The sequence below is a fragment of the Peromyscus leucopus genome, unplaced genomic scaffold (assembly GCF_004664715.2).
Source record: "Peromyscus leucopus breed LL Stock unplaced genomic scaffold, UCI_PerLeu_2.1 scaffold_569, whole genome shotgun sequence".
NCBI lineage: Eukaryota > Metazoa > Chordata > Mammalia > Rodentia > Cricetidae > Peromyscus > Peromyscus leucopus.
Genome location: NW_023505474.1, coordinates 175,473 through 189,708, shown reverse-complemented (window position 1 = coordinate 189,708; position 14,236 = coordinate 175,473). Strand labels below are relative to the sequence as shown.

The 14,236-nt window shown below is 38.9% G+C and overlaps 1 pseudogene; it reads right to left on the bottom strand.

The window, feature by feature from the left end:
- Positions 1–2,313: 2,313 nt before the first annotated feature.
- LOC114702706 overlaps positions 2,314–14,236 on the bottom strand; it is a 63,674-nt pseudogene continuing 51,751 nt past the window's right edge.

The following is a 14,236-nucleotide window of genomic DNA, read 5'->3' as shown; positions in this document are numbered from 1 at the left end:
CTACATTAATTAAAAACAAAAAAACTCTAGCATGACTAAGTCTCATGTATAAGAAAGATCTAGTGGTTAAAAAACCTTTAACAGGAAAAAAGTTCATGGATACTTCAATTCTGAGGGTTATACCATTAATACCTGGAAATTAGTTGTTATATAAACGTACTATCGTTTATAAATTGTTATCTTCTTACTGCCCAGCCACAAGTGAAGACTGACATTTAACAGAATGAGAGCTCTCCATCTAGCATCAAAACATTGAAAAAGGATAAAATGTATGTACTGATTTTAAGAGATTAGGAAATACAATCAGTGACAAGACTAAGTTTATTCTATAATTTTTATATAAAAGTTGACGATATAAAATGAATGGCTGGCTTATAGTTTGCTACACCAAAGAAATGTAAAAACCACTTAAGATGTTACAATAGCTTATGACAGAAATCCTGATAGAAGCATCTTAAGCTTGCAGGTAGGTTTCCTTTGACTATATAAAACTAACCCTTATAGTTATGAATGTGAATCATTAAAACTACCATTTGAATTAAAAAAAAAATGATTTATAAGATCTGCTTGGTGCTTCAAAGCAAACTGTAAGAATCCACCGTCTGGAAAGTTACCCAATCAAAAATAGCTGATCCTTCTGGATGGACAACTATGCAAGCAAAGAATAACAGACTAGGAATGCACCAAGATCCCAAATAAATTAGTAAAAGTGCATTAAGAATCAGACATATCATCATTGTTTAAATACAAATTCAAGTCCAAAGATACAGTAACTTTATTACATAAAATTTCCTGTGTGCTAAAAATGTTAAGTACAAGACATATTTGTGTAAGTGTAGAGGGAATTGTGGTGGTGTTGTTTAATCATTTTCATTGCTGAAGAACAATAGGCAGTGGAAATATATAAGCACGCAGAGTCTCTAAATTCAACATTGTTATATTCCTGTTCAACCAAATATACTACCATTCTCATATAAATGCCTGCTCATTCATCTTTTAAAAATAAAGTCCGTTCTCTCTCCATAAAGCTTCCTGCAGGACTGACCAAGGTCAGTCCACGCTAACTGGGGCACTCTCCATCTTTGGCTAGGGCTCAGCACTGGGACAATGTGGTCAACACACATCTGGTGCTTATGCAGCTGTTGCAGTCCGTGCAGCACTGTACCTTTAAAAGCTTGTCCAGAATGTACCTTTGGAAAGCCAAAGAAAAGATGTTCTATGGCAAAGTACAATGCATCCTGATTCCAGAGCAATCAGAACAAGACAGCTCTTTAGTGCAGCTGGGTTTCATCTACCAAGTTACTTCCAGATGGAATTCACTCTGCTGTGCTCGAACAACAAGAAGTCAGCTCGTCTACTTGGTATTTCCTAAGGCAAAAATGAAATTAAGCACTGGAAGAAGACTCCAGAGTGAAGCTCTACAACGTGGTTCTCATTTACAGCAAATTCATTACAGATGAATTAAGTACAGACACAAAACACAGAGCCCTCTAGCATCTCTAGACCGTGAACCTTAACAATAACATATGTTTAACGCATGGCGCACAGAACCACACCTCTCTGAGGCTCCATGGAAAAGAAACTTGTAAAATAGTTCATAAAATACCAAGGAGACAATTGAACCATTTCATTTCATTGCACCCAAGAATATGACACAAAATATTGGTTTAAAGAGGTAGATGAAAAAGAAAAGAAACAGATTCTCCATTCTTTGTCACTTTTATTCAGTAGTAGGTTTTTTTTTCTATTTTCAGTGCCAGACATGGCAAGAGTGTTACAGCCACTGTTATTAAAACATTGTTCGCAACATATACCCCCATTACCACTGACCAAACTGACTCATTTTGTGTGCTTTCGTTCTTCCATTTTTAATATGCACACGAGACCAGGTGGAAAGGGCAAGGGTAAGAGATGGGGGGAAGAGTCCAGGAGGTCAGAGAGGAGGAATGCTACAAGCACAGTAAGAATGAGCTGTATTTAATTTAAAAAGAGAGGAGGGTGTACCACAAATGATACAGTAATGAGGATACACAATCCATAGCATGACTGAAGGCGTTCACTGTGTTTGACGTCATCACAATGGAAGGCATAAAAAGTGGAGTACATCAATGCTGACACAGTCAGTCAGTCCATCAGGCAAGATGGTGCAAGAAGTCATTAAATTAAAGTGCCCTGCCTTCCCTAATGGCTAGCAGACATGGAGAACAGCCCGGGATGCATCCACACAGCTTTCTCCATGTGGCTATCAATGTGTTGTCGAATGGCACACTGTCAACACTGGAAAGGGGTGCACAATGGACCGCTCTCTATAGGTATGAATGCTAGATTCAACTATCTCACTAAGCAGGAAGTGGCTCCTCTGCTAGGATTGCCAGCCTAATTCACTTTGTCTTGAAATATGTACAGATTGTTTGTAGTCGCTACAGCAATGATGTTCTCCTTGGGTGCCAGGCTGTATGAAGGATTTTCTTGTTGAAGTCTAGGCTGTCAACACTTATTTCATCTTTCTTTCGCTTGCGCTTGCACAGACTTTACGTGCTTCAAACCGTGCGGGGCTTATTGTTTTCCGTGATGCTTTAGAGTTATATCCCGCTTTGTGTTCCTGTCGAACATTCTGAAGAAATTATTGTAGGATCCAGTCATGACAACACTGTAAGGTAGAACACCCAATCAAACTGTTAACCAGAGACTGTTTACTGTAACAAGTCAGTGACAACCTGGCCTAGCACTCTGCAGGAAGTAACTTTTTAAGCTTATGTGAATTAAGAATAGAGGCTATTGATACCGAACCAAACACTCGAATCCGCCCCCCCCAAAAAAAAACCCCAAATTTACAAAACTGAACAAAGCTGATAGCACCCAAGTAACATTTCTCTTCTTGGTATGAATTACTTCATTTGAGTATTTTTGCAACTGTAGGCCATGTAACCAACCAAACTAGGGAGCTTCTAGAAGTAGCAACCTATGGAGTTCATTCTAACCTCCTCTAAAATGGGGAGGAAAAAAAAAAGGTTGTTGCTATGTTTCATGATGTAAATTATGACTTATTTTACTTGCCAGATAATCTTTTTTTTTTTTTTTTGGAGATTAAGTCTCATTATAAGCCCAGATTGGCCTCAGATCATAACCCCTGTGTCAATATTCCTAGTACAGGGATTATAGGCATGTATTTACCAGCCCTAGTTCAGATAATGTTTTATGACATTATCTTACATATGAAATTATGACATTAGCTTACAATAGACCTTACTCAAGGAAATAACACAGTATCTTCATAACAAAAAAAATTATTGTACCTGTAACACAAAACAATTTTTTTTTTGATTCTCATGCAGCCATAAGGTCTCAAAAGTCACTATGTAGTATAGATGACTTTTGTCCTAAATGCTGTGGTTTCGAGTTGTGTGCAGGAGACTATTTTCCAAACACACCTTAACTAGTCACTTGCTCAACTTTCACTAAATATCTTCGAAAGCAATTTTGACATCTGAAACCTTTCTACTTGAGTCACAGAGTCTCTATAATGCTGTGCATAAGATAAACTAGGGACTGGTCAGCTATATATGGTGTGTCACAAAGGATTCGGAGCATTCAGAATGTCAGTCCTCAAAGAAAACTGACTAATATCAATCAATTCAGGGCGGTGCATATCTGACAACAAACTCTGTTCTTTAAAAAACGATGTCATAAATTAAGCTGGTGGTGCCCCATCCAGCTTTGTAAAGTTTGTATAGAACCTATATGCAATGAGGAATGCAATGCTCACACTGAGAAACATCTATAAAACACTTATTTGTAACAGAAATTCTCAGGTTATGAAAGACAAGAAAGAACTGAAGAACTCTTTTAGAATAAACAAATCATGACACCATGTCACTTTAGGACATGAGCAGGGTTCTTCCTGCATGAAGGGACTGAGACCACTGGTGGCTCACTGAGTTCTGGACAGCACAGACCAAAGCCGGCTTTGAAGCGGAGCTGGGCAGATGGGTCTCTGTCTTTAGGAAGTGTGTGGGGGCTGAGAGGGTTTAGTGTTAACAACACTTCTGTTTTACAAAGACCCAGTTTCTGTTCCAGCAACCCACGGTGGCTCATGACATCTGTTACTTCCAGTTCCAGAAGATCCACTCCTCTTTTTTTGCCTCTACAGGCACAGCACAAACATGCTACACATATATGCAGGCAACATTTATACACATAAAATTAAGATAACAATCAAAAGTTTGAAAATAATTTTCAACATATAATTTAAAAGGAATTATTCCAGAATCTTTCTCGTGATTGTGTGTGAGAGAGAGACAAGTGGAGGTCAGAAGACAACCTTCAGGGCTTGGTTTTCCTTCTACTGTGGGTTCGAGGAATCCAACTCAGGTTGTTGGGCTTGGAAGCCTTTTTGCTGTGTCCTCACCCTGCCTGCCCTCAGAAAGTATTCTGAATTTGAAATCACTTCCTTGATGATGGAAGGGAACTGAGACTGCTAACCACACAGCTCCCAGCCATGGGAACTGGCTGTACAGATGCCACACCTATACACCATTATGTTCTCTTCACATCTGTCCTCCCTGCCTCACATTTAGTAATGACATCATAGGCGCTTACCACTATAGCTATCTGAGTAGGTAATCAGCCCCTTATTGGCTCATGTGAAACTCAGGTAATTATAACTTAAAAGCCAGATTAAAAGACAAGCATCCAAGTTCCAGGGCTCTCTGTAATGGCTAACACCAAGCAATCTGAATCATATCAAGCTTTTTAAATTCGACTACTACTAAAGTACCTGTAACTGCTTTAGATATAGCCTGAAGTAACTTCAAAACTATGCTTTGCTTTAATCAGAATACAGTAAGCAGTAAGTGTTTACAATAACATACAAATGATTGCTTCTGCGAAGTGATTGGTTTATTTTATTTGGACGTGCATGTGAAGATGCCCTGGAATGTGAGTTACAGACAGTTGTGAGCTGCCATGTGGGTGCTGGGAATTGAGCCCAGGTCCTCTGGAAGAGCAGCCAGTGCTCTGACTGCAGCCTGCATGAGTGGAGTGCTAACAGCACTCCAGTACAGCACTGCGTCAGTCCCGCTCCGGAAACAGTTCTCCAAACAGCAGAGACAGTCAGACAAACCCGCCACGTGAACTAACTGCTGGCACATCAGGTGTGACTGGTGTCTTCAATGTTTCTGGAAACCTGGTCTGTGCGACTCAGGCTGTCATCAGACTCCTGAGCTCAACACTCCTCCTGCTGCAGCTGCCCAAGGAGGTGAACTGCAAACATACTGTATTTGGCTAGCCATGTTATAATGTGACTCATAAAAAGAGGGGGCAAGATTTTAAAATGGTAATTTAAATACCTATAACTTATTGTTATAGATCTCTTAGGCTTTGCTTTTACTTCCAAAGTCAGTGCTTTGGTTTTGTCACTACAGCTCTGTGATGACTAGGTTTATTTCACAAGTACCTGGAAGAAAAATGAATGACGCCTAACTTTGGTCAAGAAAAAAAAAAAAAAAATCAGTCATATTTTTACCTAGTGTGACAAGAGGGATGAAATAGCAAGTTTCTTTCCTTACCTGTCAGACCCATTCCAACAACATTCAAATTTGTCAAATATGCAGTCATTTTCATACAGCGAACAAAGTTTACTTCTGAGGTATTCATGTACCTGAGGAGAAAAACATACTCAGTTTATTTCAGCTTATTTTCTTCTCAAATCAGGAAAATAACCAAAAATCCATTTAAAGAGTGTATATCCAGAATCACACACCCTCTAATCTTACTTCTCCTAGTCCTTTAGGTACAACTGAGGAAAACCACCTTTCTGGGCATTTCGATGTACCGTGACAAGCCTAACTAAAACATCTGATTATTCAAATAAGAATGCACACCCCTCCATAGATTCATATAGCTCAATGTTTGGTCCACAGTTGGTGGTCAATTTAGGAAAGATTGGGTAGTGTGCATTTTGGAAGAGGTGGTCACTAGGGTGGGCTTTGAGGTTTAAAAAGCCCAAGGCAGCCCCGTCTACCTCTGCCTCCTGCCTGTGAATCATATGTAAGCTCTCGGCTACTCTTCCACCACTATGTCTGCCTGCCTGCCGCCCACATTCCCCACCATGATGAAACTCTTAAGAAAGCCTCCCTTTAAATGCTCCCCACCTTTCCTCCCAGAGACAGGGTTTCTCTGTGTAGCACTGGCTGCCCTCAAACTCAGAGATCCATCTGCCTCTGCCTCCCAAGTTAAAGGCCTGTACCACCACCACCCATCTTACATGTTTTCTTTTATAAATTGCCCTGCTCATGGTATCTCTTCACATAAATAAAACAGGAACTGAGACATGTAAGCCAGAAGGTAATTGAAGATGGCAGATAACAGACTAACAAAAGAATGTTGCAACAGAATTTAAATTTCACTTCACACTCAGTCCATTACTGCTGATAAGAATGTTGCAGCCGGGCGGTGGTAGCGCATGCCTTTAATCCCAGCACTCAGGAAGCAGAAGCAGGTGGATCTCTTGTGAATTCGAGGCCAGCCTGGTCTACAGAGCCAAGTTCCAGGACAGGCTCCAAAACTACACAGAAAAACCTGTCTCAAAAAAACAAACAAAAAAAGAATGTTGCTTCCTTTCCTTTAAGTACCATTTTCTGAGCACAAATTTAACTTTGGTCTATTATTTTAAATTAAATATACAGTATGGCAAGGCTTTGGCTTAGTGACAAACTGATTTCTCTCAGCTGTCTGTCCCCATCTCCTCACTCATTTACCCACATCATTTGAAAATTCAATAATGGGCTATGAAATGCTTGGTGTGGTAAATATACTTGCCACCAAGCCTGAGTTTCATTCCCAAGATAAGCACATTAGAGAGAACTGAATCCTGAAAGTTATTCTCCCAAATGTGTGCTACGCATGCACATACCACACTCACATACAAAGTATAATAAAATATTTGAGTGTTGCTTCCTATTATTTATTCAATATATAAAAAAAGCCAACAAAGAAGTATCTCTTCTTGAGTTGTAATTCTACATTTACTAATATTTCAAAAAAAGGGGGGTAATTTTGGAAATTAAGTTGGATAAACTAGAAAATAAGTAAATCTACTCTTTAAAAGAAGCATGGGACATTTCCACACAGACAGTGCTTATAGGCATTTCCCAGTTCCTATGGGATGTGTTTCTGTATGTTGTGAATAAATAAAACGCTGATTGGCCAGTAGGCAGCAGGGAAATTATAGGATAAGCGGGACAAACAGAGAGGAGAGGCTGGGAAGTGGAAGGTGAGGCAGGGAGACACTGCCATCTGCCACTATGAAAAGCTAGATAGAAGGTACTGTTAGCCAACAAAGATGCGGCAACTTATAGACTAATAGATATGGGTTAATTTAAGATATAAGAACTAGATAACAAGAAGCCTGCTGCAGCCATACAGTTTGTACATAATATAAGCATCTGTATGTTTATTTATAATTGGGCTACTGGAGGGGCCTGCTTGGGGCCAGAGAGAAAAACTCTAGGCTACACCAGATGTTTTGCTGACGATTGGAGAAAAAGAGAGTGTCAGTCGTCAGCGCATTTCCTTTTTGTTGATAAGAACTAAAAAGTGGCAGCCACAGGTACAACACCTTCTACTTGTCTGTTTACTTATGCTGCCCAGGTTGGGTCTCAAACTTCTACCTATAACAATCCCCTGCCTCATGTTGTTCCAGGGTTTTGGACTTATGTGTGCAATGCAAGCTCAATGTAAATTTCACTTTTACTTGATGTAATGTATACAATAGATTCCAGCATTGTCTATAGACTTAGGTTAAAAATTTCTAACACTCAGAAATTGCAACTGATACAGAATTAGGAACAGGATTGGTGGAAAAGAAAAGCAGACATCAGAAAATGCCTCCCAGTCTACAGAGGGACAGCAAGATGCTCTGCCATAATGTGGCATCTTCCTCAATAGATAATCCAATTCTACAGGGAAACAGCAAGTCAAAGTAACATGTTAAGGCAGGCACCAAATCCAGCATTTACAATGGTGCAGGACCTCTCCCCACAAGAGCAGACTATGAAGCTAGTAGGGTCTCAGTGTTATGCATAAGAAGACAGCTAGAAGATGTAGCTCTCGCTGGATATTGCAACACTTTGAGAAACATAAACACTATTGATTTCACTCTTTGAATTTTGTTTTCAATATAACATTTTGAAATTTGAAAAGTTTAAATTCAACAGAATATCGATGACCTTGAGGACGATGGGATTAAAGGTGTGCACTGCACCAGCCCAGCTGAAAAGTTTAGATTCTTGAGGGCTGTGTGTTGTCCTAATTTTGTAAGTACCGTGCATTTCTAAGTCTGCTCCACAACACTGCTTCCCACACCCGGGTCACACGAGCTCTGCTTGGCTGGCTTGTGCTGCACTGCGAACCTCAGTCTCACTGGGTTCAAGGATAGTAGCTAATCTGACATGGAGAGAATACTGAAGACATTCTGCATACTGAGAGAGGTAACTTAAACATCAGCTGAGAACTCGGGCATTTTAAACTAGAACGATTAGCCGAAAAGGTAGATGAGTCAACAATTGCCGGTCTAGATTTAAGCCTGGTTCACTCTCATTTCACTGCTTTCTATCTGCTGGGAGTGTGTTGCCACACACTTCTCACTCCATGTACAAAGCAGCATACCAAGTTAGCCAGATATTTAAACCCCATGAGTTAACAAAAATTAAGTTTACCTGCAATCGCTGAACAGACAAACTATACACTTTTATAGACAACAGTAAATACATTCAGGCTCTCTGAGAGAAATGGATCATTCCAACACCCTGGAGAAGCAGCCTCTATACACTGTCCACAGTATACACCCTTCAAAAGAAACACACTGCAAATACCTCTGTATGTCTCAAGGCCTGTTTTCCATATTCAAGTCCCAAATTTTGACTGAAATAGTCTCTATCATCATATATTAGCGACCCACTATTGTGAATATTTTACATCAGAAATAGAGTGAGATGTGATTTCAGAAAAAAATGAACTCTTTGCTGGGATCTTCGGGCTCTTCAAACACTGAAAACAAAGAAGAAAAGTTTTAATATTTCCTAAAAAATAACCATTTAAGTGAGGGGGAGAGAAAAAAATCAGAGCAGACTGGGCTGGAGGAGATGATCAGCTGTTTAGAGCAAATGACTGCTCTCCAGCAGGACCTGGGTTCAATTCCCAGTGCCTACATGCAGCTCACAAGCTGTCTGTAATCCAGTTAAATCTGACACCTTCACACCAATGCACATAAAATAAAGTTTAAAAATCCTTTGATCTTAAAAAAAAATCAGAAGAGAAGAATAAAACATTTTGCAGCCTTGGAAAACACGTTTCTTCACAAAATTTCAGAAAAATGATGACTAAATAACAGAGCCCTGATAAATATAGGGTCTGATTTGCACAGGATTCACATGGGACTTTTACATTAGTTCACAATCTGCCTCTCTTATTGGTACTCTGGAAACTCCTCCGTCTCACCCATCCAAATCTCCATCCGCCCCGCCCACCCCCATATAAGGATTTTGTTAACTGAATGTATCTGAATTTTTTAATGTAACCAAAGGCAAGAGGAATAATAATTTTTAACTTCATCCTTTATTTTAGATGTATGATGATATTATTATGCTATCAGTATGAGTAGTGTACTATGTGTAGTGCAGTGTCTAAGCAGGCAAAAAAGGTGTTCAAACTCCCTGGAACTAGAGCCACACACATTCATAGTTTTGAGCTGCCATGTTCTTAAACTGATGAGCCTTCTCTCCAGCCTCACTCACTTTAATTCCAGTGTTTCCCCAATATTTTATAAGGATTAAGAGAATCTTTTTGTGGGGGGGACAGGGGCTTTAGTAAGTTCAAAAGGTTAAGAAAGGAAGGATAAGAAAGGAAGAGAAGACTTCAACCACACCTCCATCCCCACCAGACACTCCCACCCCAGTGCTTCCTGTGGAGTAAGCAAAGACTCAGATGGTGTTGGCAGTTACCCACAGGCACACAGGCCAGGTTGAGTCTGAGTAGAAGCAACTTTAAGACAGGGCAGAAACAGACTTACATTTAGAATGCCTGTCACAGAGCGCAGATGCCCTCATGTCACATAACGAATATTCCTTTACTGCTGCTACACGAATGTGTTTACAGCTGTTGGGATGGAATTCTGCTGCTGTAATCACCTCTGTGAGCTCTTCCATATTGGCAGGCTTGATATCCACAATATCTAGACAGCATTTCATTAAGGAAATCTCCACTCAGAAAAGGGCAAAATACTATTTCTTCTTAATGACATCTACCCCCTTTATGAGCCAAACCCAGAAATGTTAAACGGTGTCTGTTTTCTTCTTCTTTTTTTATTGAGAGTCTTACCATATATAATAGCCTATGCTGGCCTGGAACTCTTGTTCATCCAGCCTCAACCCACTCAATGCTAGGATTGTTAAGACAGCACTAGTACACACATGCAGTAATAAATCTTTAAACCAGTTTCATGTTCCAACGTTAATGAGAATATTTTTGTAATTACTATCTTAAATAATATTAAAAATACAGGAAAACACTTGATTTCATTTTCTTAGGCACAAAAGAAATTCGCCTAGAACTCCATAGATTCTTATTTTGGATTAGCTCATATGATACTTATTTTTATTTTCTTCAGTATGCTAACTTTTTCTCAGTTTTAATTACTTAGTGGCGGAGGTGCCACACAGACAGAAGCAGTCATTACAAAGCAAAGGACTTCAGATACATGGAAGAGAAGATAAATCTAATATGACACAATATTTCTTTACCAAACACCATTAATTAAACAAATCAAATGGATACTAAAACTCCTGTGTAATTTCCAGATGCCAGAGATTAATCCGCAAAATCATCCGCTGATTATAAGTAAGGTTTTCGTAATCACTTTGATAAATTGAGTTGATGGGTGGTATGAGCATTGCAAATATTTCTCCGTGGACTGGCCTCCACCATTATTAGATCCATGGAAACATAAACACTGCACCTGTCAACAAAAATGAAAATGCAGATTCACAAGACCATTACTCTACTTCTGAGATATACAAAACATAGGAGAATTAAGAATGAGGTGTTTTTTTGTTTATTTGTTTGTTTTGTTTGTTTTAAAGCCATGATGTTGTTGTTCTGTTTAAGCACCAAAATGGGAAGAAAAGAAAAATGAATCTACAACTACTTCTTCTTCAGGAAAGAAAAATTACTAGCTTAACAAATCATCAGTTCTGGTAATAAAACTAGTACATGTTAGTTGTGTTAATTAACAAAGAGCTAAAAAAGAAAACCCAGTTTCTATATTAGCATCTTTAGCATTAAACTGAGGTAAGATTTGTCCATTTACATTTCTGAGCTCCAAAGAAGTCAACACTGTTAACGACTAAGATCCAAATCTTGAAGTCAAAAACAGAGATAGAATAGTACGAAACAGTCTATGTGCCGCCCAGCTCTGTCCCCAGCAGCAGTTTGAGACTTCTCCATAGAATGTTTTCTGTTTCAATGAGAAAGAGACAGTACCATAAAGAACTGTCCACCCGTGGGGCTGGAAAAACAGAGCCCCAATGGCATCTGCTTGGTAGCCAGGCTACACAAATACTGACAAAAAATCCAATCCAATGCAGTTTTCTTTCTTTGAAGCCGGGAGGTTTCTAGCCCTGACTGTCCGGAACACAGCACTATGAAGAGCAGAGATGGCCTCAAATTAGAGTCAGACCTACCTTCCTTTGCCCTGCTGTGCTAGAAACTGAGTCGTTTTTTTATTAAGTGCTTTAACCGTAAGTAGTGGTACTGCTGTAGTAGGATCTCTATACCTTACCATCTTCTCTCTCAAGTTTATAACCTTCTGGTCTTTTGTCTCTTTCACTGATTTCCATAATTTTTATTGTTTTATCTGGGGAAGAATGAAGAAAGTCTAAAAAATATGCCAGGAAAAAAATAAATCTATCAGAAAAAGCTTTAAAATCCTTTTATGCGCATATAATATTTCACATAAAGAATCTTCACTCCCCACCCTCTCTTTTGACAAGGTTTCAGTGGGTAGCCTTGACTATATCCTAGAACTTTATAATACAGACCACGACCAGACTTCAAACTCACAAAGATCTTCCTATCTTTTGTCTTCCAAAATGCTGGGATTAAAGGATAGGCAATCATAGCAGGCTTTTTTTTTTTGTTTGTACACAGGGGTTTCACTCTGTAAACCAGGCTTCCCTTTGCTGGTTAAGAGTCCCCCCCACCCCCCACCCCGGTTAACAACAACACAAAAAGAATTCATGTGCCTTTTCATCATCAAGTCTAACTACGGTTTTCCAACTTTCAAAAGTAAACTGTATATGTATAAACACATGTCTATGGCACAAGCATGTGTGTGCATACTTGCCCAGCATTCAATGTTAAAGGTAGAAAAATACCGCAATGGATTCAGCACTTCCTATTACTGAGTTCAACTGGCAAGGCCCAGCTCCTTGGATCCCCATCCCAATATATTTTATGGAAGACCAGAATCCTTGAATGCTATTTAGGATGATTTTTGAATTTGCCCATTCTCTCTTGGAATCAGTGATTCCCTAAATACAAACAGGACGAAAACCGTGATTAAAAGTAAATGCTGAATGGGCGATGGTGGCACATGCCTGTAATGTCGAGATGCACATTAGGAGGCAGAGCAAGGAGCGCTATCTTCTTTGTGAGTTCAAGCAATCTGGTCTACAAATCAGTTTCCAGGACAGCCAGAGCTGCTACACAGAGAAACTCTGCTTGTGTGTTTGTGTGTGTGTGTGTAGTAATTCTTAACGCCTTCAAGACAAAATCCCTATAAGGGATTATACAATAGCCCACTTAAATATATATATATAAAAACCTTGGAATAAATTTAGACTTACAGAAAGATTCAAAGATAGGTATATTCTCATATATACATTTTACCCAGTGTTCTCTAATGTCAAACATCTTAAGCAACAATGACATACTTGTCAAAACCATGTATAATACTAGGCGAAACTAAGGGTATCCCTGAGATTTGAGTAAGTTTCCTACTAACGCCCCTTTTCTGTCCCAAGGATCCAAAATACAACACATTTAGCCATCACCTCTTCAGTCTTTGAATCTGTCTCTCAGACTTTGATCATGTTTTTTATCTAGACAGCTGTGAGCAGTGGGTTTCTGAATGTTACTCTTTGGAGTTTGGAAGAACACAATGGTGAAGTGATCTCTAAGCTTATTATACAAGAGCTTACAGACTCTGTCTGTCAGCATAACTTATGGTTGGTGGCCTGATGACTGCCAGGCTTCTCACTGCACCAGTTGTTACACATGCTCACATGATGTCTTCTTTTGAAAATAAAATCAAAATCTACCCATGTTAATTATTTATAATTCAATTTTTTACTATGGTTCATATATGATTATTACTAATAGTTCTCTAATGTTTCTTAAAAAAAATAGTAGTTCATATTTAAATACCAAGTGAACTCAAAGTCTCTCGAGAAAATATTCCTTTAACCTGATTAGCTCGAATATCATTTTACAAGATGGATGGAACAAAACAACTCTGAGCAGTGTGAGCCATTGACAGTAAGGCCTAACTGCCTTGCTGTACGACACTGTACAAGATGAAATTAAACATTAAAAATGCTAGCGTTTACTGTTGTCGATTATATGATCCACTTCTAAGCTCTAGTGTAGATCTTGTTTGTTAATTCTCTCTTGTATAGCTGAGTTATGTGCTTCCTGTGCACTACTTAGTTTAATAAACAGATGATTAAGAAATACATGCTCAGATACGAGCCATATGACTATTTTTTTTTTTTTTGCCTTCAGAAGATGTAAACATCTGCTTAGAAATCTCCTTCCGAGGTTAATGAGGATGATAGGTGCCTCACCACCTCAGCTGTCTTCAGCCTACTGAAATTCATCAACTATATAAAAAGTCCAGATAGGAAACCACAACATACTTAACCAAAGTTTCAGATGGGATGAATTAGTTAATGGTGTTTTTTACATTTACAAGAGAAAACAAGAAAAAAGCCCTCTAAAGCAAACAAACCATCCTGAAAAACTTGGATATTCTTTTTAGGCATATTTTCTTCTTAACTGTGAAGCTTGTGGCTCAAGAATTAAAACAAATTTTGTTTCAGTGATAAAATACATAATACTTAAGTACTAGTACTAGACAGCTACATGATCTCAGTGTAGTGCTTTGGGGAGCAGTCAGACA